Source organism: Bactrocera neohumeralis, chromosome 2, assembly GCF_024586455.1.
Source record: "Bactrocera neohumeralis isolate Rockhampton chromosome 2, APGP_CSIRO_Bneo_wtdbg2-racon-allhic-juicebox.fasta_v2, whole genome shotgun sequence".
Lineage (NCBI taxonomy): Eukaryota > Metazoa > Arthropoda > Insecta > Diptera > Tephritidae > Bactrocera > Bactrocera neohumeralis.
The window spans coordinates 26845732-26868589 of record NC_065919.1 but is presented as its reverse complement, the minus strand read 5'-3'; the positions used below and the strand labels follow the sequence as shown (position 1 = coordinate 26868589).

Below are 22858 nucleotides of genomic sequence, written 5' to 3'. Positions count from 1 at the left end.
TCTAGATAAAGCCGGACGGAAGCATAGGTGATGTTCTAGAGCCTTGCTCATACTTACTCTCCTGTATTTGCTGCATGTGTTATCGCTACTAATACCCATCCGGTACGCATGTGATGCCAGTAAGTTGTGACCTGTCACTAGGCCAACAACCGCTTGACAGTCTTTTAGAGGCTGTGGAACCCAATATAGTACATGCAGCCACCACATCTACTGCCTCCCTACTTATAAGGACATTTTCTGACGTAATACAATTGAGCTTATTGCTTCGGTTAGATTATATATTAAAATTGATTTACTTTGAACTTTGAAATACGTAAGCTGGATCTTTGTGATGTCAAAAATATTTTAAGCTAAAACAACACCTTCATATTGTTATATTGATAAAGTGCCTTACGCAGCTTATTACAAATATGTTGATATGATTATGATATTTCACCCTTAGCTGTAATCGCCTCCCTCTGCACAACTTCGACAATTTTTCTCTTAAACGAAATTATAAAATTTTTTGTTGTACATATTCGGCGAGTTAAGCGAATTACTTAAACTCCTTTATGAGCTTACGCCCTGCAATGCCTATAATATGCCAATTTAATTTCGCATTCTTTAAGCCCAACCCGTGTTTTATTTCAAAGCTTATCCCAGCATTAATGCTCATTCTTTTTTGATGTCTTCCTTTCCCACTTTGCACCCTCGCTTCTGCGAAACGTAAAACCATTTCAATGTTATCGAATTCGCATGAAGAAATCAAAAACTGTATGCATTTTACGGGCTTCGCTTCGACTTTTTATGACATTTCGCGAATTTGCCGGAATTATTTTGGCTTGATTGGTATTTTCAGCTTTACTGCGTATATTTTTACCTCAACTGTTGTCGCGATTGTATCGTGTGTTTTTATAAATTTATGTATGCGCTTGAGTACCCAGTAGGAAAATTTTGTACTGGGTGAGTGTACTGACTCACTTTAACACGAAAAAAAGATGCTCAGCGTTTAAGATATCTTTCTAAAATCAGAGAATGGTTATGTTCTTATATAAATATTTTGCATCTGGAAATTTAATGGTATAACAGTCAACATTTCTAGAAATTGTATCAGATTTATACTCTCCTCCTTCCTCCTTCGCAAATTCAAAAACGATCTATTTTCTTGTTGAAATCTATTGAAGATAATAAAAGCCAAAGTATTTTCATATAATTAAAAAACTCAAAACTCTCCAAGATAAAGCGTGACCCATTTCAAGGTTAACTGCTTTTTTAATGAAAAAACACACAAACTTCAGATTTAATGGAGGATGTTTACTATCATTCGAAAGAACATTTTTTGTCATTTATTGTTCGAAAATTATCTCTCTCAAATGTTGGTCGCGGCTTTGTCTCAGATGGTCCGTTGAGTCCAGTTTTCGATGACTCGTTCGAGCATTTCGACTGGTAACTGGAAAAACGAGTGACACGCATGATGTTTTTCATTAAAGCCTGATTCGAAGCAAACACGTTCCTGGTGGCCAATCGACCGGCCCAAAAAATTAAGAACAAATTATCTGCTCAACGAAGTGTTCTCTAGTGGCACCGTCTTGTTAAAATCAAATCTCACCGCGATGACGAGCTTCAATTTCAGGTATCAGATATACGTTCTCACTGCCATCATTTTTGCAGAAATATGGGTCGGTAATTCGGCCGGCTCACAAACCGCAACAAATCGTTGATTTTTCTGGATGAAATGTTAGCTCTTGTATCTCTTCAGCTTGTTCTGTTCCAAATGCGGCACTTTCGCTTGTTACACATCCGTTGAACAAGAAGTGAGCATCATCGCTGAACAAACTTGGGAGCCCATAGAGCGAAGAATTGTTGCTTGGAAGGGTCGAGCGGTTTCATTTCTTGCACTAGCTATATTTTGTACGCTTTCAATTTATGATCTCGATGTAAAGTGTGTCAAGCCGTTCCACACGACAGTCCGAGTTGTTGCGAACGCCGTCGAATCGACTCTATACGGTCTTCGTGTACACTCTCAGCTACGGCTGCTATATTTTCTTCAATGCGTACTCAACGTAGTCTGTTCGGTCGAATGTTATCCAATTATGCATGCAGGGTCTCAAAATGTGTGATGGTTTTGCGAATAGTACGCTCAGTAGGCCGATTATGTTGTTGAAAAGTTGAGCGAAGCGCGCGAATCACATTCTTTACAGAAAGTGAATTTTCGTAATAAAGTGGAACGATTTGTAAACGTTATTCAAGTGAAAATTTTTCCATGATGGAATGTCTAACGATTCCGAACATAAATAAACTTACAGCTTGACTCGATTCACGCGTGATCTGACAAAAAAAAGGCTATTAAAAAAAGTACCCTTACTTGGATCACACGTTAATACACAAAAGTGTTGCCAAGGAGTTTCCTGCAGGGTGTACGGCTAAGAGACACAAATAAGAATAAAGGTTTGTATAATTTTTGTTGCTATGACTGCAAATACAATTACGTGCCTCGCAGAGAAAAAATGCTTTCAAACGGATGGCCACCTTTACATACATGGATACAGTTATGAATGTAGGTATAGGTTTGTCAATATTTATATTTTCATTGCAGATAAATTAAGCTGAGTACAAAAAACACAGAAATACATGAATACCTATGCGTACATATATATGTATAGTATATGTATGTATATATATAAATATATATATATAAGTTCACTATTTATCAATCACAATATTTTTTTCTGAAAGTCACTTTAAAAAACATTCGCAAGTGGCTTAAAGCTTTCAGGCGACCAGCTTTTGTCAGTTATCAGCAACGGCATAACACAAATGGAAAGTCAAATTTAATTTGATGAAATTTCAAGCAATGTTAAAGAGGCAATTACATATATATCGAATCACTAATATATAGCACATACCGTTGGAAATATTAATTTCACACTCCAGTGAAATGCCTGTCAATTGAACGTCATTTTGTCAATTAGAGACAAGCTGGTAGCCATTCGCACTCAGTTTTTTCGGATACACAGATACATATTTTTCGTTTTCTTTTAAGTTCACATCAAATGTTTGAGAAATTTTCAACAAAGTTTCGTAAATGTTCTTCCATTAGGGCAACCCTATTCAGAGTAGAGTTACCTGCTTTTGGTCGGCCTTCATTAAAGCAACTTCTATAATTTTAACTTTAAAATTTGCCACGGACATAAAACAAAGCTGCCAAAGCCCAATGTCTGTTGGTCGCACCTAAACACACGCGGTGTCGGTGACTAACGTGTGCTCCACACCGACAATATTTCACTCTCAGGGACCAGTTGACACCGCACATGACAACAGAGGTGAAAATTAAAAGCAAAAGCCACGTCAAGGCTTGCTAAGTGAACTTAGTGACATACACAGCTGATATTCATACGACAGCTATTTGATGCAGTATTAGTATTTGTCCAATTGTTGCATAAGTGTACTTGTATTTGCTCATGCGAGTTCCTTATGCTAATAAAATTGCATTTGTGTACTTTTTTATTAAAAAACTACATATGTAGCTATATACTGGGACTGTCTTCTATTGCCGGACTGAAAAAAAATTAAATGAGTCACTGAGGTGGCAAGTCTGGCGTTGCAATAATAAAATATAGCGTTATTTTCAGCCTCTGTGGAGGTGAATTGATTATGCAAATAAAGTTGGGTGGCACATTTTAGCGCCATAAAGTTGTAGCTACAAAACAGATAAATATACACCCGCGGCCAAGCGTAACTTACCACTTGATATTTTTTCACTACTTTCAATTTTTTTCGTTCTTTGGGTAACTTTTTTATGGATTTAATAGAATGCGGGGAATATATCGATGGCTCGAATATATTTGGTTACACTGCTGATTTAATCTGGACACCTATTTGTGCAGTAATTAAATTGTTGTATAGGTTTCTTAGTTCTTTGATTTCATTATTACTAATTTTGTAAAAACTGCATACATACCTATTTTTGTTTCTATTGAAAATGGAATTAAAAATATTAAAAAGAATAAGGTGGCAAGTCTGGCGTCGGTAAAATATAGCGTTATTTACAGCCTCTGTGGAGGTGAATTGATTTGACCCAACAAGTTTCTCCACAACACTGCTTGAAATTTCCTAGCCCAAAACAGATAACATTTTTTTAGTTCTGGTTTACTTTTAAGATTTTTTTTTAATATTTTATATTTGTGTAAGTCAAGATCACTTCGTTAAAACTTAACGGAAAAATTCCTTTTACCGTACATTATACAATGATGATAGAAAGACTTGCTAGAAATTTCTTAATGGTAGTTTTTATATGTAACTTATAAATTTTTCCATCTTGCTGGCAATTTGTGGATTCCATACCAAAGGAACTGCGCCAACTTGGCGACCAAGAATGAATGAAGCCAACTTTTGATAAACTGTTTGAATGTGAACCAACGGAAATACATGCTATTCAGAAGTGGAAAGGTTTGTGCTGTAAAGAGGGTGCGCCAAAACTTCCCAGCCGCTGTTTTCTAAATAGGTAATAGGTAACCGGTCTTAGAACATATGGCCGAGCGTTGTCATTATGAAAAATTATTGCCTCGCGTCTAGTCGCAAAATCCGGACCTTTCTCAAAAATTGCTCATTTAATAATGATGAATGATGAAAAATAATGTTTTGATTCAATTTTTATAGACATTACAATACAGGAGAACAATCTCATTTTTTCTTCAACACATGCAGCCATTCCGGTGTTTTTATTTAGCAAAACAGAAGATCCTTTCCTCATTCTCGTCCAGTATGCAAGGAGTTTCCATAAACCTGGTCTTTTATTTCTTCATGACATATTTGTTTTTGTTCAGATCCTGTCTTTTTGTGGTTATGTCAAACAGTAAGTGAAGGTCTATCTGTTTGACCTGTTGGTTCGAATTTCAAATGAAGTTCCTTTCTTTCGATAGATAGTAGACTTTCAATATTATCCGCATTGGATAAGATTACAGCTTTTAACTAATGATAATGTGGGGACTTCCAAACTCATAATTGAGCTACGCTCATAAGAATTAATACGACCTAAAAACAAACAAAGTTTCTTTCTTCGTGCAGAATTTGGAAAGTGTTGCAAATATTTGCAATATTAGAACTCCGTGGAAGATTTTCTTAAAATTAAACGATTAGAATTTACTTTAATGGTCTACATAGTTGGTGCTAAAACGCTAAACACGCTAAGAAGCTTGACCGTGTCCAAAGAGCGGCTCACATCAGCATCTGCGGTGCACAAACAATAGAACTTAATGCCATTTCACTCATAACACCCGTAATCATTGCCGGTAGCGCATTGCTGCGAAGTGTACTCTAAGGTTGAAAGAAACTAGCTACATGAAGGGGTCTAACCAAGCACAGGCCGCAATTATCTACTCCTTCAACTGCATTCCTGAAAATTAAGATCACTGCGTTGCAGAGGCTACTCATGACGGATTTAGGCTGCTAACATACCGAAGTGGGATATATGGATGGGGACAAGTCGCTGTACTGCTATGAAGTGCAGCCTTTTTCAGGGAGGTGAGTATTCACTCCAACAGCAGAGCAGCAACATTAGTACGAAGCACACTAACTGTGAGTCCAAAACTAACGAAACAGCTCTCTATTCACTAGAAATACCATCAAGCTACTTCATCATCAGACTCGTTATAAGTTCTTCAATTGGAACGTGGTATAGGCAAAATGTGTGGGCTTTCATTCGGTTTTGTAAAATTCTAGCCCATAATGCATCACACACTCTGATTCCACCAAATACAGAATATCACCTTAGCGTCATGTCATTATCATTATCATCGTGTAAAATTAATGAATTGTTCTTCCTCAATTCCGGCCGTTTTCAACGGATATTCTCACGCAATCGCCTCAATACGGCCAAATAGAACTCTTTATTGATCGTCTGTCCCTCCGGAAAAAATTCCTGATGCACCAAACCACGAATATCGAAAAAACAATGAGCATCACTTTGATTTTTGAACGGCTTTGGCGAGTTTTTTTTTGGTTTCAGCTCGTTTTTCTCCTTTCTGAAGACTGTTGACTTGTTTGGATTTCAAGCTTATAAGCCCATATCTTATCGACTATTAAACTTGTAATATACTCCTTGAATAAATAGGAATTCGCACGATCAAGCTTGTCCAAAGAGACCTGTTTACGGCACTCTTTTCGAAAAAAATTCAATTTTATCGGACGAGTTGAGCAAGAACGGGTTTCAAACGCAAAATATCTACCAAAATCATTCGAACGGACTCGCGAGAGATGTTGAGCTCTCTCTCTAGAAGCGAAACCTCAATAATTTGAGCTGTATGATTTGTTTTATTACCTCGTTGGAAGCTTGAATTCCAACCGAGATCCAAATCATTCAGTAAAAGTTTAATTTTTGTTCCAACAGAGACTTCTACTTGTTTAAATTTCAGAGGAGGCAACAAGTCACCAAACGACCTCTGCCTAAGTTTTACCCAAACTTTTTCTCTTCTACAGCTACGATAAATGCTGAACTTCGGCTCATCTGGAAAAAGAACTTTTTTTTTTTAAATGCATCGATGGTGAAAAAGCCGAGTTTTTTTTTTTTTTTTTTAAATGGTAAGAGGGTTTTGGCGTGTTATTCTACTGAAGAATTCGTTATCGCTCGGACTTCTTTATATTGTATTTGGAAGAATACTATTTTGTGCTATATTTGCTGTATGTGCGGCTAACTTTGGAGCAATTGCTTTTTATTCAATTACATTCAAGCTGAAGAAATGGATTTATCGAATGACCTCTGCGCGGCTTAACTTATGTACTATAATAACTATTTTCGAAAATTTTTTACAATGCTATTTACCAAGGGTATTTTGGTCTGTGACTACACATTTTTCTAAAACCTTTTTTTTTTTCTTTAAGAACCACCGAGACCACCACCTCAAAAAAAAATGTACAATATTATAGTAAAATAGTAAACACATACTATGTCGACTTCTGACTATATATGTATATAAATATGTAGATACATAAATTTTGTGTTTTCGTCCATGTTTATGTTGTGATGGAAAATTTGTGTTCCCACATATTGTTGTCATTTGCAGTATGCGATTTACTTTAGTCCTATTATTTTACTCCTCCATGCTTTTTTCTACTCCCTTTACTGCTTTATGCGTATGTTTTTATTTTGTTATTTACGCGTTGGTAAATATTTGCATTTGGCTGTCTGGTAAATTACTTAGCAAAGCATTGCACAGTGGGTTGAAAAAACATGTACGCACACATAAATATTTCATGGTATATCAAAGCAAATACCTCTGTGTATAAGGGTACGTATTAAATGAAGCTTATACATACATACATACAGGCGCATAGCAACAATTTGCCAGACACATTTTGTCACTGCGCCATTAAAGTTAGCAGATGAACTTTTTGCTGAATGGTTGTTTGCTGGCGCATAGCTATATACAGCTGTGTTCATTGAAATAGCAGTGCAGATGACCTGTATGTTTTAGATGGACAAATTCTATTATAAAGACCAATATTAGATAAAAAATGTTTTAGAAGTGATAAATTATTTATTTTTACATTATTTAGAAACTCTTTTGTGTTACTTTTTTCTATATTTTTTAAGTACCTATGAATGAATAATAAAATAAAAGCGCTAATTTGTGCAGTGAAATAGCAGTGTTAACAAAAAATATTAAAAAAATCAACATGACTCATTAATTAACTCATTTATACTAAATAACATTTTGTTATTGTCTTAATACTAGGATAAACAATACCTTTATTGACTATTACAGCCTTGCACCTACGTGGCGTGGAGTCGAGCAAGTCCTGGCAACCCTTAAGGGAATCTACGCCCATGCCTCTCGTACAACCTGCCAAAACTGCGATTTGGAAGATGGGGATTGCTTTGAAATAAAGCTCTTGACGTCTCCCCATAAGTTTTCTGTGAGGTTGAGATCCGGGGATTGAGCTGTTCATGGCATCAAATTTTTTTTTCTTGGTTGAGCCGATTTTTCACCAATTTGCTGGTGTGTTTTGGATCGTTATCCTGCTGGAGTGTTCATTTTAAGGGCATATTCCAACTGGGATATGGCAGCATAACGTTCCTTAATATCTCCACGTACACATTTTGATTCATGATCCCAACAATCATATGTATTGAGACCACACCGCAATAAGAAAAACAGGTCCTTATCAAAATTTTAAAGCTACCGTGATTTATTGTCTTGACCGTATAATTTGGAATATACTCCGTGTTTGGGGGTCGACGGACGTACTGTCTAGAGCCTGCTCCACAAAACAAGACCATTTTGGACTCATCTGTCCAAAGGATATTGCCCCGTTTTGATATTGGCTAGTTCAAATGGCTTTTGGCAATCTCCAACAATCTCCAACCGGGCTTTGATATGTATTTGACTAAGTAAAGGCACCTTTCGTGGGCTTCGCGCTTTCAAATTTTCATTCACCAGTCGTCGTCGAATAGTTTCTTTGCTGATCCCCAATTTCCGCTCCGCTTTTATTTCCCTAGATGATGCAAAGGGGTTGTTTTTGCAGAAGCGCATTATGCGTCGGTCCTCTAAATTTGTAGTTTTGCGTAGGGCACCACGTTTTTCGGGCTTCAATTCATAATTTATGGCATTGTATACCATCTTGGTAGAATATTTTAAACGATTTTGTATTTTTTGTATGTTTTCCCCTCTTTTTTAAGCTCAACAATCAAAAGCCTATCCTTCTTGGAGCAGTGAGGTCCTTTACCCACTAAAATTTAAATTTTTTCATTGTTATGGTCTATTGTCATTTAACTTACAATAATAAACTTAATCGAACTCACTATTCAAAAACTTAAAATTTTTCTCGGCACTTTTCGTTGAGAAAAATTAAAAACTGGATTTCGAAAAAAATATGAAAAAAAAAGCATCAAATACATCAAATCCAACGGGGTTTTTATATTTTTCTATTTTTCAAAAACAATGCGCAAGCGATCAACTAACAGACAGGAGTATGCAAAAAAACCGTTATATATTTTCGCACCTCTTGCACTGCTATTTCAATGAACACAGCTGTATGTAAGTATATTAGGGTAAGCCAAGAAAACAATAATACCGATAACTTTTGACCCGTGTGTAAATTTGTTTACATTCATTCTTTTAAAGCATAAAATTTCACAAAAATCTACCTCAAGCGATTTTTTTTCAATTAAATTCTTTGAAAGAGTTTTACCTTAATTGAGGCAAGAAACAGTAGATTTTAGAGAAAATAGCAACGGATTGAGTAAAAGTATATGGTATATAACGTTCAGAGTTCTTACAAACAACATATCTACACAAACTTAATTATTTCCATAAGCTTATACTATTCTCTATACTATATAACTGTCATGAAAATCAACTTGCCTTTGTGCATGTGTATTTATGTTGTACTGTTTGTCTTCCCGCGCATTTGTCTTCTCTATTTACATACGTTACCGTTCCCTTGGCACCCCCAAAAGCCACAACTCTCGCCAAACAATTGAAAATCCAGGCGTATGTAATTGTGTGGGCCGCTTGTGTGACTAATTGATTGAATGACCGCTATGTTGCTCATTGTCATGTGATTTGGTTTGTCCCATTGTCATGTCACAGTTATTACGCTCAATTGAGCAGCGACCAACGGATGCACTGCCGAAAGGAAAGCCAAAACAGACACTAAACATAAACATGGCTTATGCTAGTGTTAGGAGGAGGGAGAGAAGGGAAGTATGGTGGCCATGGCAGCGGTTATTGGGATTAAGAGTGATTACGTTGGGTGTCGGGATGTATTGTGACGCATGTGCGGCAATTTATATTGGTTTGCAACATGACACTTGGGGTATGATAACTTTGCTCACCTGATGCTTCTGTTTAGGGGCGGAAAGGAATGCGTGTATTCAAATTAATGAACATATGAGAAGGGTTATACTGTGGGCAAAAAACATTAAGACTTTTTAATTTAAATTTCGTGCGAAACCCCATTCGTATACGAATTTTATGTGCATTGTTCTTTCCATCTTACAGCTTAATTATTAAAGTTGCACGTTTATATTAAAATTGGGATTTCATCTCAATTTCCGCCAGCAGGTAATGGAGGGGACAGCACAGCATGAAATGGCTCACCAACTCTGATTTACTGTAGCAAATTTTTTTAGGCGGAATTGCATGTGGAAAATTTTGAAATTTTTTCCCACAAGAAATTGCAACGACTATATCAAAAATACATTGTATTTGTTCTCTCAAAGGCAATAAATCGATTTCAAATGCCTTTGGTTGAACTTTAAAATTATTATAAAAATCTTCAGACCTCAATGCCGACAAACTGACAGTTAACTTTGACGCGCAATTTCTCAATATCGCTGACAATAAATTGGCATTAAAGCTTTTAAAGTCTTACTGTTTGAAGAATTTTTTCAGTCTGCAGCATGAACTCCCTTTAGGAAAATTGCATATACAATCGACCATAATCATCCCTTTGTGCACTATCGTAACTTCTTAGCTTACCCTCGCGGGTTTCCGCGCAAACTTTGTCGCATAATCACGTGCTTGCTTGCATAGCTAATCGCGAAAACTTTCACTTGTGGCCACAAACGAAATTACAAGCACCAAAACTTTCACACAAATCGCGTTCGGCATCAACAATCTTTAAGGCCAACAGCTGATTTGCATAAATTTCGGAACGGCTGACAATAAGGAATTTGCGGTGTTCAAGAGCAGAAAACGAAAGTAATAATTTTATGCTGATCTTTTACCAAATCTTTATAGAATCTTTGACACTTGTAGGCGTTCAGGTGTTTGTTTTTTGACAAAAGGAATACACTTTCCTCATTCTTGTCGAGTATACAAGGAGATCTACTTTCCATAAACTTGTTCTTTTACTTGTTCAAGACATCTTTTTATGTTTTTTTTGTTCATATCTTTTCATTTTTGTGACTGTGTTCAGCAGTAAATGATGGTCTATGTGTTTTGACCTATTCTTTAGAAATTCAAATGAAATTCCTTCGTTGCTATAGATAGTAGACTTTCAGTATTCTCGGTATTGGATAAGATCTCAGCTTTTTACTTCCAATAATGTGGGGATTTCCACAGCTCTAAAGCTGACATAAACTAGGCATATGAAAGAGCCCAACCAAGCACAGACCGCAATTCTCTACTCCTTCAACCGCATACCAGAAAACTTGGATTACTGCGTCGCAGAGGCTACTCATGACGGGATAACTGTGCGTCCAAAATTAGTCAAACGGTGTCTCTCTTCACTAGAAATAGCATCAAGTTACTTCATCATCAGACTCGTTATAAGTTATAAAATCTAATAAAAATTGGAACGTGCTAGTCACCAGCGGTATGCACAAAGTTTGAGGGCTTTAATTACAAAAATCTTAATTCCTTTAATTGAAAATAGCGAGAGCTTATAATAAAGGCCCCTTTGTATTTATTCACTTTAAACAAAGTCAATTGAGGTAAAGTCTTGACAAAGCCGAATTACTGATAGCGAAATAGAAAGCTGACTCCTTCTGATTACTTATCACAAAGGTTTCCTTGAATTTCTAAAACCGCTCACTGTTAGAAACGAAACTCTTATTATACTTTTTGATTCCTCAATGGACGACATTGGAACCAACAGCCAACAAAATACCTGACTATAATACGCTATGTCTTCACTATTTTATGCTTCCGTATTCAACATGATAGTTAAGTGAGCAATGCCACAGAGTAAAGTGTAATCCATTTCGATGTTTTCTACTTTTTGAGGGAAAAAATAAACACAGAAACTTCAAGTTTATTGTCATTCGAAAGAACATTCTTTGACATTTCTTTCTTGAAGATTATCTGTTTCAAATGTTGGCCGCGGCTACATCTCAGATGATCCATCCGTTGAGTCCAATTTTCGATGACTCGTTCGAGCATTTCGACTTGTAACTGGCGAATGACAAGCGCGATGCTTTGCTCTAGGGCGTACAGAAGGGACGTAGGATCGTCCGCGTAGCCTTTCGACTTCACATATCCCCACCCAAAAAGTCTAACGGTGTCATATCACACGATTTTGATGGCCAATTAATCGGCCCAAAAGGTGAAATTATCTGTTCACCTAAGTTTTCTCTCAATAAATCAATTGATTGTTGCGATGTGTAGGAAGTGGCGCCATTTTGTTGAAATGCTGAGATCACGAGCTTTCATCTTAGCCTTCAAGTCGGTTATGATGGCCCGATAACGGTCGCCATTGATGGATACGTTCTCACCGACATCATTTTTATGGAAATATGGACCAATGATTCCACCGGTCCATAAACCACACCAAATCATAGTTTTTTCTGAATAAAATGGCAGCTCTTGAATCTCACTTAAAGGCAAAACTACACATGCCTTCTACCATAATTAGATGTTCAACCTCAGGTACCGTGATGCTGAGCCGGACATGAGACTAATACCCCTTAGTGTAACTCAAAGTAGAGTTCTAGCGCATGTATTCATTATTCTTTTCTCGACTGATCACCCAGTGATTAACTCTGACTCCATAATTACCGCAACCTATGCAGATGACACTGCACTGCTGTCATCGAGTAGAAATTCTACTGAGGCCTCAAAGAAACTGCAAACCCAGATTGACCGCTTTAGAATCGTGGCTCAACAGATGATACATACAGTATTAATATCTTAAAATCGGCCATTGCGTCGCCATTTCCGGTGACCGCTCGGAAAAAAGATGCTCTCGCGTTGGCAGTATAACTTCTTACAGGATCATCTAAAATGAAAAAAATCGTTTTTTTGGTTAAAACCTTAACTAATATCTAGACGAAGGAAAAAAAACTGAAAATAGAATTTTTGGCAGACATTTGGACAAAAAAATTAAAATTTTGGTGAAAATTTCGCGACATTGAATTTTTAAATAATTGAGAATTGTATGTGAAAGACATGTGTAAAATTTCTTGAAGATCGGATTGGTAGTTCTCGAGCAATCTTGCCAACCGGCTTCAAAAACACAGCCTAAGCCTAACTAGCCGCGAGCGCACAAGTTTACAAGGCTGTATCTCCGAAACTATTCCTCAGATCTACCTGAAAACTTAGGAGAATATTCTAGAGGTATTATAGAATTTGTTAAGATAATAAAATAAAATTTGGATTTTTTGAAACCCGTAAACCCATATAACCCCTCCTGTGGCCTTATGTGGTCAATTGCCAGCAACAAGTACAGGAGACGACGTGAAAATTTGAAGGACCGTGCTCAGGTTAAGGTTTGCGCGACTGTGTTGGCTTCTAAGGTCAAGAACCTGTCTGGGGGAGCACAGCGAATTAAAATTTTAAAGTTATTTAAGCCTTTCAAAATAAAGCTCTTCGCACTACAGTGTGGGTGCACCTTTGTATATTAGAAATGACGCCCACCATCGAAGCTTAAAAATGCTCACTGTAAAAGATACTATATAAGAATTTAGTACTGATAAGTTACTTGCATTTCAACTGCTGGATAATAGTCAACAATGTAGAAGCCTAAAAAGTTATCATCCTAAAAAAAATTTATATATTATTACTAATATAATTTTACTGTTACATCAGCTATGTAAGCGTGGGCATGCATTATTATTTCGAAATTCAGAGGACACATGCACGTGACTGCGCTCATTCACAGATGTGGCCCAAGTAATTTTACTATTCAAGTTGCCAACAGCAGAAGACTGCGTCGTTATATTTGCATTGGCTTAACGGTGCCATCGAAATGAATAAAAGACAATGTCTCTGTATGAAAAAGTAAACATTTCTTGCAGATTTGTTTTTGTTAAAATAGGAGGTTAGAGAACAGAGACTACTCGCATAGCGCCACCCTCAACCATGTATGAGAAACACATACTTCGCGAATGAGAAGCAAGCGACTCAGCTTTACAGGAGGAATAATCTTATACGAGCGCTGTACTAGTGTGCGTCGTAAAGCCTTAAGTACGTCTTTATGGCCTGTAGTCCTTTGTGTTCGCGATAGTGTTACATCGCTGTTCCAACGTATTTATTTCTTTCTTACATTTCTTTTCATTTTTCTTTTGGCTGCTTCAATAGTTTCGAGTTTCCGCTTTATGCGCGACGCGGTGGTGCTTATGCATTCGGCGGAAAAATGCTGACATAAAATAACGGCAAATAAATAATGCAGCCACACACAAGGATATTAAGTTTAAGGTTATGATAATGCAAGAGCTGTTTAGTTTAATATTTTAAGATGTAAAATCGTTGTTTGGAGCTTGCGCGCTTTCTGAAGGCGCACGAGAGAGACGTGCTTGTCTCGAAAAATGCATTTAAGCTTTTTATAGATAACTGTAAAGAGGCTTCTTTTGAGAATGCGCTTAGTTTTGCTTTATTAGATTGAGTACCGCAGTTGAATACGGTGAAAGAATAAAACTTTTGCAGGCAGTTTACAAGTTTTTTTGTTTCGGAGCAGGAGTACTTTTCCAAGCCGATTCTTGCATAGTTTTCGTAAATGTATGAATTTCATCTTCTAAGACATCTTGAGTTGTTATAACATATTTACTTTAATATCAATATTTTTGTCGAGCAAACTTTGAAATACTCCCAATCCGTATGTCTGTTATGAAGGATCGATTCCTTTTAGATGGCCAGTTAGGATTGGATCTACTGGCGAGTGGTCCGAATTTAAGTCCAATCCATTTTCCATGGTATGAAGGCCGTAGATATTTGTCGAGTGATGAAAAAGTCGATTCTTCTTCTTCTTAATTGGCGTAGAAACGATAAGCGATTATAGCCGAGTTAACAACAGCGCGCCAGTCGTTTCTTCTTCTCGCTACGTGGCGCCAATTGGATATTCCAAGCGAAGCCAGGTCCTTCTCCACTTGGTCTTTCCAACGGAGTGGAGGTCTTCCTCTTCCTCTGCTTCCCCCGGCGGGTACTGCGTCGAATATTTTCAGAGCTGGAGTGTTTTCGTCCATCCGGACAACATGACCTAGCCAGCGTAGCCGCTGTCTTTTAATTCGCTGAACTATGTCGATGTCGTCGTATATCTCGTACAGCTCATCGTTCCATCGAATGCGGTATTCGCCGTGGCTAACGCGCAAAGGACCATAAATCTTTCGCAGAACTTTTCTCTCGAAAACTCGTAACGTCGACTCATCCGTTGTTGACATCGTCCAAGACTCTGCACCATACAGCAGGACGGGAATTATGAGTGACTTATAGAGTTTGGTTTTTGTTTGTCGAGAGAGGACTTTGCTTCTCAATTGCCTACTCAGTCCGAAGTAGCACCTGTTGGCAAGAGTTATCCTGCGTTGGATTTCTAGGCTGACATTGTTGGTGGTGTTTACGCTGGTTCCAAGATAGACGAAATTATCTACGACTTCAAAGTTATGACTGTCAACAGTGACGTGAGTGCCAAGTCGCGAATGCGACGACTGTTTGTTTGATGACAGGAGATATTTCGTCTTGCCCTCGTTCACTGCCAGACCCATTTTCTGTGCTTCCTTGTCCAGCCTGGAGAAAGCAGAACTAACGGCGCGGGTGTTGAGGCCGATGATATCAATATCATCGGCATACGCCAACAGCTGTACACTCTTATAGAAGATGGTACCTTCTCTATTTAGTTCTGCGGCTCGAACTATTTTCTCCAAAAGCAGGTTGAAAAAGTCGCACGATAGGGAATCGCTTTGTCTGAAACCTCGTTTGGTATCGAACGGCTCGGAGAGGTCCTTCCCGATCCTGACGGAGCTTTAGGTGTTGTTCAACGTCAGTTTACACAGCCGTATTAGTTTTGCGGGGATACCAAATTCAGACATCGCGGCATAAAAGGCAGCTCCTTTTCGTGCTGTCGAAAGCAGCTTTGAAATCGACGAAGAGGTGGTGTGTGTCGATTCTCCTTTCACGGGTCTTTTCCAAGATTTGGCGCATGGTGAATATCTGGTCGGTTGTTGATTTGCCAGGTCTGAAGCCACACTTATAAGGTCCAATCAGTTTGTTGACGGTGGGCTTAAAAACACAATACGCTCGATATATATGCGATGTTGACGAGATCCCACGGTAGTCGATTGTGGGGTCTCCTTTTTTGGAAACACTTAAATTCCAATCGTTCCATATTTTACAAAAGAAGACCCTCAGTTCTTCGCCGCCGTGTTTGAATATCAATCTGGCCCCTGCCGCTTTTTGTTCTTCAGGCACATTGCGTTTTCTTCTCGGGTAATGGAACGTCTGCTCCATTCGATTGGGGAATCGGGTTCTCCTTCTCCTGGTGTTGTGCGGAAGCAGGCTGAGAGAAGTGTTCCCTCCATATTGCTCTGGGCACTACTATCACCTTTGGGGTTCTACAGGAATACGCTCCGGTCTTGAAACCGTCCGTAAGCCGCCGCAGTTTTTCGTAGAATTTGCGAGCATTACCCCGGTCGGCCAGCTTATCAAGCTCTTCGTACTCACGCATTTTAGCCTCTTTCTTCTTCTGTCTACAAATGCGTCTCGCTTCCCTCTTCAACTCTCGGTATCTATCCCATCCCGCACGTGTAGTGGTCGATCGTACCGTTGCGAGGTAGGCAGCCTGTCCTCCGCTGACACGGCACACTCCTCGTCGTACCAGCTGTTCTTTTGCACTTTCCGAAAACCAATGGTTTCGGTTGCTCTGTAAGGAGTTTGAAATGCCGTCCACAGTTTTATACCGAGTTGTTGACGAGTGCTCTCAGAGAGCAGGAGTGCAAGCCGAGTAGAAAATCGTTCGGCTGTCCGTTGTTATTGTAGCTTTTCGACGTGGAACCTTCCTTGTGTTTGGCGCGTTTTTTGCTGCACAGAGGCGGGTGCGAATCTTAGCTGCAACAAGATAGTGGTCCGAGTCGATGTGCACATCTAAAACACTGGAGACGTGTCTTCCGTCTATCACAACATGATCGATCTGGTTGGTAGTTTTTCGATCCGGAGACAGCCAGGTAGCTTGATGAATCTTCTTATGCTGGAATCTAGTACTACAGATAACCATATTTCGGGCCCCGGCGAAGTCAATCAGTCTCAACCCATTTGGGGATGTTTCGTCGTGGAGGCTGAATTTACCGACCGTAGTGCCAAATATACCTTCTTTGCCTACCCTGGCGTTAAAGTCGCCAAGCACGATTTTGACATCGTGGCGGGGGCAGCTCTCATAAGCGCGCTCCAAGCGCTCATAGAAGGCATCTTTGGTCACATCGTCCTTCTCTTCCGTCGGGGCATGGGCGCAAATCAGCGATATGTTGAAGAACCTCGCTTTGATGCGGATTGTGGCTAGACGTTCATTCACCGCAGTGAATGATAGTACTCGGCGACGGAGTCTCTCTCCCACCACGAATCCTACACCAAACTTGCGCTCCTTTATATGGCCACTGTCCTTGTCCCGTCCATCGCATTTCTTGGACGGCGGTGATGTCAGCCTTTGTCTTTACGAGGACATCAACCAGCTGGGAGCGGCACCTTCCCAATTAAGGGACCGGACATTCCAGGTGCATGCCCTCAATTCGTAGTCCTTATTTCGTTTGCCATGGTCGTCATCAAAAGGGGGGTCTCTCATCCGAGGCTGGTTGTAGCTCTTCACGATCGATTAGGTCAGGTAATTTTCGTGTGTCGGACACCCAGTAAGTCGGCTTGTTAGTACACATGAAGTCGCATCCAGTTTCCATAGCTGCTGCGCTCTCCCCTTTGGCGTCGTAACTCTTGAACCCCATTGCGAATGTTTTGGGTTAAATTTACCCCCTATGATGAGTTACCCATGATATTTTAGAATAAGTTCTGTATATAATTCCTTTTTGATATTAAGTTTTGGTTGGCTAATAGTGAAATGCTACCAAGCTGCTAATGGCGACAATAAGCCAAAATACAGTGTGGATCAAAAGTTTGTTTACATTTGAAGGGGAAGCTAGAAGTGTCAAGTGATAATAGATAACATGACATCATTCAACGCATTTAGATTTGTTTCCTTAAACTTGGAACACAATATTTGTTCTATTAACAAATATAGGGTTGCGGAGACCCAACGAATTTTAAGAATCAAAGGGCTGACCGATTAAGTAATTTTTCAGAATTTGCAATTTTTATACTATAAACAGTGTACATTAAATTTTCCTGAAGGAAATACTCGAGACCCTATAAAAAATATGTATATATAAGGCGTATATGACGAGATGAGTCGATTTTGAAACGGCTGTCCGAACTAGACCCTCAAGTTTTGAGATATCAATCTGAAATTTTGCACACATCTTTTTCTCTCCAAGAAGCTGCTCATTTGTTGGAACTGGCGATATTGAACTACTATAGCATAAAGCAGCCAATTAAACTGAACCATGCGTAAGAATTGCTCTGAATACATAGCTACCATACACCATCACATCTACCCCCCTCGCGTAAAAGCATACTTTAACTTAGAAAAAGCACCTGGTGCCAAATTTGTTTCTTCACATAGGAAAGATTAGTCTCAAATAGAGAATCTCGCTCCGTGTAATCATTACTGTGTTGGGGAACGAAGTCTCTCCACAATATAAAAACATAAAAATATGAGAATTGCACCGCGACCTAAAGTCTATTGTGACCTCTCCTAAATCACAATAACCCACTTAGATCCAACATATTGATAATTGCACTGCTAGGTGCAATGAAAACATGGATCCAAGGGCTTTTATCTTGCGTCTGCAGACTGCTATGCAGTCAATTAGGAGGTACTCTGGAGGTTTAGGTTTCTTTTCACAGAACCGACATTATAAGTGCTTCTTGAGCTTACAATGGACAGAATGCTTGGGATGGAGAGCAGACACCTTTATGTGCCGCTTGACTGTCGCTAAATATGGTCATACCTTTGTTGCACTGGATTTTTATCTCTTCGCACAGACTTATAGCATAGACCTCTACTTGAAATATGCACAGGAAACCTATCGATAAATATGGAAAAGGTATGACCATGAGAGGATTTTTAGAGTATTGACCTCTACTTGTGCACGGAAAAAGAGGTATGGAGAGTTTATTCCGTGGACTCTTGATTCCCTCCGACATTTTCGAGCCGTCGATGTGCCACTTGATTGATCATTGATCATTCTCTCCATTCATAGCAATTGATAAAAATATTCGATCGCCTAATTTTACAATTATCGTCAGCTATATTAAAAGAATTTGGCTAAAATATTTGAACCCAGCAATTACTGTCACAGGGAGGTGGGACGTGTTTTATTCCATACACTCGAGATTAGTATTTGCAATTTTTTTTTTTGAGTTTTTGCACAATCCCAAATCTTATTATACTTCAATTATTTCCAGCCTTTAGTGCCAATTTGAATATTCTGCTCAACTTTTCCAATTTCATCCATCAACTAGAATATTGTTAAAGCTAACTTTTAATTTAATTTTGACATATTGTCAGCTTTTACCTTTCGCTTTTTGTTAAAATACGAAAATATACACTTTCAGTTTCGTTTTTCAACTTTTGATGAAATGAAATGTTGGGTTTTTCGTAGAAATAATTTCTCCATTTCGCTTGACATTTTGCAATTTTCTGTAAATACATTAAATCACTGAAATATTTTTGTAACGGCTTTTGTTTCAAGTGCTTTTCTCCTGGCAACTGCTCTTATTTAAGAATTTGTGATTATGTTTCGTTGGAATTTATTGGTCAGATTTTATTTTTTTCTTTTTACTCAGGGCAATTATTATTAATGAAATTAACCTTTACTTGTAATTGATGACTGAAAATATACTGAAATTCAAAATGAATATTGGTATTTATTTCCAGAAATTCATTTATCAGTTTATTGAGCACTCACCGCTTATATACAAATGTAGTTAATATGTATTGCAGGGCGGATCCAAGATTTCAGAAAAAAGGGAAAGGGGGTTTTGTAAAACTAATGTTATTTGAAAGATATATGAAAATATAAATTGCTACCTTTATTTCTGGTGGGATTTATAGGAAAAGGTTTTGCAATAGCGGCTTATGATTTTAAAGATCATTTCACTGAATAATTAGGGAAACATTTGGGTGTGTAAGTAAGATTTTGCAAGCTTTAGCAGTATTGCCTGTAATAACATCAATCCAAGCAGATTTTTCAGAGTTTAAAAGTAGTCAAAAATTATTTTAGAAACAGGATGTGACAAGAGCGTCTCATTGGTCTTGCTTCCTTGAACATTCAATCTGAAAAACCCCTGTGTACCTATCATTGATTCCCGGTATGGTTTATATATGATGTGCGAATTTATTAACGATTTCATATTTCCAAAAATTTTGGTGATCAGGCATCCCTTACTGTGAAAATTAGGTGGATCAAGGTAAAATACTGCGAAAGCTGTGAAAATAGCAACTTTAATTTTAGTTTACTTTGTGGTTAATTTTTATGGATTTAAAAAAAAAAAATTTGTATTAATCTCAACTAACTTATACTTCATGTACCAATTTGTTGCAAACTTCGTATGAGATGTACAGTTGAAAGAAAAATCTCTTTGAAATTATTACAGCTGCCCTGAAAATCACTTTGAACACATATACTAACCCATATACTTTATACTTTTTAAAATAGTATTTATGCGGTACGTAGCTTTTGGCTTCAGGTGGTGCGTTGTTTTAACAGCCGCAATGAATTTTGGGCCTAGTCCAATAACAGGTCACATATAATGTGAAAGCTGTCAACAAAAGCCAGCCAATCGTTAGATGGCGGCTGTAATCTTGAATTAATCTCGAGGTCTTGGAAATCTGATTTGTTAAGTTACGGAAGCTACGTGAATGATGCTTTAAAAAATAGAAAAAGATATGGGGAAAAATTAACGTTGTTGAAGGCGAAGAGCTTTCTCTATACGTATTGCGATTGTTTTTATGCCAGAAGGAACTTGTGACTGCACAGGTACCTACAGTAGCCCTGGACTTGCCAAGCTCCCGCTAAGCTATTCAATAGTAGCTCGCAAGAGAACAGCGTAGCTCCGATCCGTTCCTAGTACTTAAGCTAGGTTTATCCAAAAGTAACCCGACCCTTTTTTAGTGAGGTTAGGCATTCTTTAACCAGCTCCGAACGCAGTATTGAAGCTTTACTATTGGAATGGATATTCTTTTCCTTAGATAATGTTAGATAATAGGAAGCCTGAAGCTGATATTGAGGGATAGTTCCTTCACTTCCATCAACCTCTTCCCAAGCTTTGCCCTAGCTGTGAAGAAGCTCACTGCCACTCTCCTCTATCCGATTTCTTGGTGCACCACACATACAGTCCGATAAGCGCGGTCAACGTTTCGGAGTTTCTTAGTAAGTGTAGCCTTTTCTAATAATTTTCACCACACATAGACCCTACAGAACATAAGGAGCTTAATTAAGGTGTCGTGCCACAGTACTATTTTTCTTGAGAGAATCCACCTTATGTCAAAAGCTCCTCCACAGTTGTGCTTGGCAACCGATACTCACCGTATTCACAGCTTGGAGGCGAATGTCTCCCATTTGCCGCAGTGGTGCTTTCGGTATTATACACCCTTATGAAGCAATCAGGTTTCAGTTGGGTTTATGGCAGGGTCTCTTCCAGCCCTCCAGTTTGTTACCGTACTGAGATACGCATGCATTAAGTTACTTTACATATACTAAAACTTTCCCTAGACTATGAAGGCCCGGCAGTCATTTACCTCAAGTTATTTAGCAGGTCGTTCCTGTCCAAAACCACTGAAAGGAGCAGAAATTGAAGCTTGTGGCGCGATCTTGATCAAGTTTGATGACCGTTTTCGGTAAATATTATTGGACGCTCCTCCACATCAAGGAAGTCTTCCACTGCGTACTCCTAAACCCTGTAGACTTCCTCTAGCCAAAAATTAACCAAAATTTTGGCCGTATCTCGGAAGCTCCTACCGGCCCCGAAAGAAAGTTGCTCAAATTTTGTGCATCTTAAATTTATTTCTTATCAACTTTAAAGTAAATATATTCTTAATGAATTCCCTTCGTCCAAATATCTTACTTCTATATGAAACAGCATTCACCACTCTTACTCTCATATTCTCAAATATTGGTTAACTGTGACACATGTAAGGCTATGTAGTCGAAAGTTTCCCGGCTAGATGAGTAAAAAAATACGTAATCAGCAAAAAAGCGCTTTTGACAAACCAAAAGTCAAAACAAATATCTTGTTGCAAAGATAATCTGTCATAAGCTATATCACTCATTTTATTTTATGCTGCACAAATACATGTATACATACAAGTATGAGTATGTTTATATGTGCTTGGCATATTTTTAAATTCTCTCATCCCTAAGTATGTACGTAAAAGAAAGCCGCAAGCAAGTTTCTGACTGGCTCTTGAGTAATAACGGCGCATATGTTTACGAAGAGTAACGGGATATACAACGACATGTCACAAAAAAAAATTTTGTGGGAAAAATACAGACATGTGCTGATTTTTGTGTATGAGATTTCTCATAAACGTACTTTAATTCGCTGAACTCTATTTTAGTTATTAGATATACCGTTTTATTTAGTGATGACTTTTTAATAATCCTAAATTGAAAGTAATTACAGACTAGTTTTTTTGGAATATAGTTTCTAACCAGTTAATTTATAGCGAATAAAATACACAGCAAGCTCTTGGCCCTCAAACTTTTGCTTGCTGGCAACTAATATATAGCTTTTTTGAGTTCACGGTGGTAAAATGGTTAGGTTATAAGACACATAACCTTCATTTCGTAGACTATAAATATAGTAGGCCAAGAGGGTATTATAAATTACACCGATTTCCATATCAATACTAATACTTATGTAAAGCAGTAGGTAGGTAGGAGTGCAGCCCTATCGGGCTCAATTAGCACTTGATGTGCCATTTTGATACAATGTAAAGCAGTAATAACGCCAATACGAATACGATGACCATAAGTAGTACCAATATCAAAGAAAATAAGAAAAAACGTTAACTTCGGCTGCACCGAAGCTAATATACCGTTCACAGTAATAGTAATCCGATGTGA

The 22858-nt window shown here is 38.2% G+C and overlaps 1 protein-coding gene across 1 annotated transcript in view; it reads left to right on the top strand.

Moving 5' to 3' along the window:
• The window catches only part of LOC126759647 (IDLSRF-like peptide), a 161982-nt gene that overhangs the window by 62177 nt on the left and 76947 nt on the right, over nucleotides 1–22858 (top strand). The window lies entirely within an intron of this gene.